Genomic DNA, 4140 nt, shown 5'->3' on the forward strand with positions numbered 1-4140 from the left:
TATATAGCTCAGCTGTGCGGACGGCTTGAGCCAATCAGCGACGACAGTTAGAGGCTAAACTAATCAGCGGGGAGAAACATATCCCGCCCCCGCTAACTCCCTCCCTCTTATGTCCTGACTCTGGACCAAACCAAAAGAAACTTCCGTCCTCTCAGCCAGAGTACTACCACCACCGGCAGTACCCAGACCAGTCTGACCAGTATGGCCTCAGTACACGCACGTAACAATGGATAAGCTATCAGTTCCAGTATTACTAATATAGGTTAGGATATATCCGTCTCCACAGCATATTACTGGCCATACTGAGAGTGTTCGAGGTGTTATTGACACTTGGATAGAGATGTATCAAATCTTATATGCAGATGTATTAAGCTCTGGAAAGTGATAAACTACCAACCAATCAGCAACTGTCAAAACAATGCCTGTAAATTGACAGGAGCTGAGTGGCTGGCAGCTTATCACTCCAATTCATCACTTTCCAGAGCTTAGTACATCTCCCCCATAGAGGAGCCTTTAAGGGTGGGTACACACTTAACCCTGCATCAGGCGCATCTCTGGGACTCCCAGGTTCAGGCACATCTCTGGGACTCCCAGGTTCAGGCGCCTGTTATAAAATAGTCATTAGCACCTAATTAGCTCAATTCTAACGTTCTTAAAGTGATCAGTGACCTCAATTAGGATTAGGATGTACAAAGAGAATATACGGAAATCTGAGTCACAGAACCAAATTTATTAACCTTACAGCAAGTAAAACAAAAAATAATAAATTTTAAGAGGCGCAGTGTGCCCAAGAGGCCACCCTGGACAAACCTACATATTTCCACAAAAATACCCACAACCTTTGTAATTTTCATTCATAAAATGAGCAAAATACACAAAATTGTGAGAAAATAAAAAGAAATACGTACCTTTAAATGTCGGATGAGTTTGGGCGCAATGAGCCTGAGAGGCCAGGAAGGTCACTACTGCACTCCACGCAGGCGGCGGGAAAACACTTAATAGATTTAATGGACGGAACGAACCTTCATTAATATGTACAGCCTCAAATGCGATATTGTGTGATCGGCCGTGCAGCACGACCAATCACACGATATCGCATGTGACCGCGAGAGCACTCAAATCGGGCACACACTGCACGATATGCCCGATTTGTCCAAATCTGTCTGATATCGTTTAATTGTGTACCCACCCCAACTATCATTTTACAGGCTGGGTTTGAAAAATGACAGATCACGATAGGTTGGTGTTTTATCTTTCTCCAAGCTTTGATAAATCTCCTCCCATAGGAGAATGTACTTTATTTTACCCTGAAGGCTTTAAAATGGATGTTAACATTATCCAGTAACATTGGGAGCATTTTTTGCATAAACTGTTACAGCAATTCCATTATTTTTTTTCCACCAGGCTAGATCACTTTTATAATATTCTTCAAAATTAATTATAACAAGGGTGCACTATACAATTCAGTAAATCAAATGTGGGACTATATATTAAACTATTTTTGCAGCTAATCCTCTGAAAACGTATATACTTCCTTAGCAGCACGTATCTGCACTTACATGATCTGATGACTACATACTACTATACAGGTATAGATCAGACATGCCTAAAGGGATAGCTCACTTACGCTATCACTTTTTACTCTTCTGTGGGACGGGCCCTTGGCAGAGCCCATGTGCTGGCAGGAGACATTTTACATCTGCCATACGAAAATTATATCTTAAAGATGCAATTATAAGAAATATTTAACAGGGAAAATTTCACAATATTGATAAATTGGCACCTTAAACAGTAAACCACTAAAACTGCTTGACAGTAGTGTAACTATACCCAAACCATTGTACACTAAAAATACAAGCAAATCAGTATAACAATAGCATTACAAAATCCACTAAAGCTTCAGGCCCAGTTGATCAATGTGGCACTGAGACAATTGTCCATAAAGGAAAGAGAAAGAGGGTGGGGGTAAAAAAAAATCCCCCTTCCCCACCAAAAAACACAACACACAAAAGAAAATTTGTCACTATGGAGCGTTCCATGGCAGCAGACTAGGTGGGGGAAATTCACACATTTGTCATCTCCTAATTAACGTATGCATCTTTGTGTATAAATGTAAGAGAAAAAATAAATAATAATTTTGACCCACATAAAAACTACTGAAATGATGAAAAAAAATCTAATGACAATAATAAAAAATAAAATGACACATGTAGGAGCAATTCCATGAAATGTAAAGCTCCTGAAGGGACATCGGAATGGCGTGGAAACACCGTCAACCATGGCACATTGCAGGCTCAATATCGCTTCTTTTACATCACACCCCTATAGAGGTGTGCAGCAAAAGGAACGCTATTACAGTGCCGCAATCATCAGTTGTGTGTGCATAAATCAAATCACCCCGCAGTCTACAACGGTGCAGACGTAGAATCTGCTGCAAGACTAATTTTACTAGCATCGTAACATTTTAAACCTTGCAGTAAATGGAAAGACATGCCAGGAAGGGAAGTCTAAATTCAGATGAGAAACAATGACACAGCTGTGGACAGTCTTTAACTATTAAACAATTAACATGAAGTAGTACATATTTTAAATAAACATAAGTAATGACATACAGAAGAGTGTTTCCAACATCAGGGGTGGATGTGAAAGTCATAGTTGGGCTTCAGGCTGCTGTATTTTGTCTTGTGTCTTGCAGACTGGACACAACAGGTTCTAAAGATCAGATATTTACATTAAAAAGCCTCCTAATGTAGCCACACAATGCAGAAGTGGGCACATATTTATCATGTAAATGAGAAAAGCCTACACAGGAAAAAACTGCCTTGGCAGGGGGGTTTCAAAGGCCAAGAGAGAAATCCAAAATGTAGGAAAATGTTTTAAATTCACTTGCCAAGCACAAAGGATATAATTCACTTTTGCATAATACATACAACTAAACAAGTAAATCTTAAATTCTGCTAGTTTCACTGGTCACTCCCACAGAAATGCATAATGCTTCAACATGCGGTCATGCAAAGCTAAATCCAACTTTCTTTTATTTAGAGCATTGCTACTAAATCAGGTCTTACACTCTCCCCACTCATGAAATGTCACTGGAATTAAGGAGCAGCAGCCAGGATATGAGAAGAGATACCAATAATAAAGCTCTCTACATTTGCATGAAATTGGAAGGCTTATATGGCATGAGTGGGCCAAACCAACTATCAATCACGGCCAACAACTTATCAAGAGCAATCAGACTAACAGAAAATACAGTAGGTCGATACTCCACTATCATTGAGCTGTGAAATACCTGCCATGTTCAATGGATCCCATCTAATGTAGTTATTCAACCTGAGTAGATGGAGTTGTCATTGCAAGCATGGCTGTTTTCATATACAGGCAGGCAAAGATAGGGAAGAAGGGGAGGGGTAACTAAAAATAAATTGGAGTAAATTACATGACAATAAAACCATTGCAATCAAGCACGTTTCAATCGGTTATTTAAAAATTGTACAATATTCAGGATATACTGGAGAAAAAAAAGCAGGGATAATCTGGAATTCCTGCACTTCAATAAATGGTGCAGTTGAAGTTCCTAATAGTGACCACAACAACTACTAAAAATACATTAGAAACACAAAACGGAATTAGCGCGCCTGAAATGGGGATATATGTTTGACACTACAATATAATATTTTATGTCAATAGTCTTATAATATAGATAGGTTCTTTAATTCAAACATCAATGTATATAAATGGAGGGGTTCTCTTCATACATTGAGGAATTATGAAGGTGGGACACTTATTGAAGCAACATCTAAGACAAAAAAAATAGACCACTGCAGATCAATTGTAATCTTATCTATCGAAAACAAAGGTGATCTATACTGCGTACCCTTTTCAGGCCCCAATCGGGCCGGCAAAGCAGCGGATAATGATAATTATTCTCGACCCTCCCCTTGAGCCTATGACGTTACGGGTTTGTTTTCCTCCTCAAAAAAACAAGTTTTTTCTCACATTAGTGTAAAATTGCAATTATTTAACAATAAAATATCAATCACCACTGTGGGGATTAGTGTAGTACCGTATATGGCCTTAGACCAAGGCACAATAAATTGGCAAGAAAGGTTTAGCTGGAATTCCCGGGATCCTCTTTCT

The sequence above is a fragment of the Taudactylus pleione genome, unplaced genomic scaffold, assembly GCF_031769625.1.
Source record: "Taudactylus pleione unplaced genomic scaffold, aTauple2 ptg000289l, whole genome shotgun sequence".
Taxonomy (NCBI): Eukaryota; Metazoa; Chordata; class Amphibia; order Anura; family Myobatrachidae; genus Taudactylus; species Taudactylus pleione.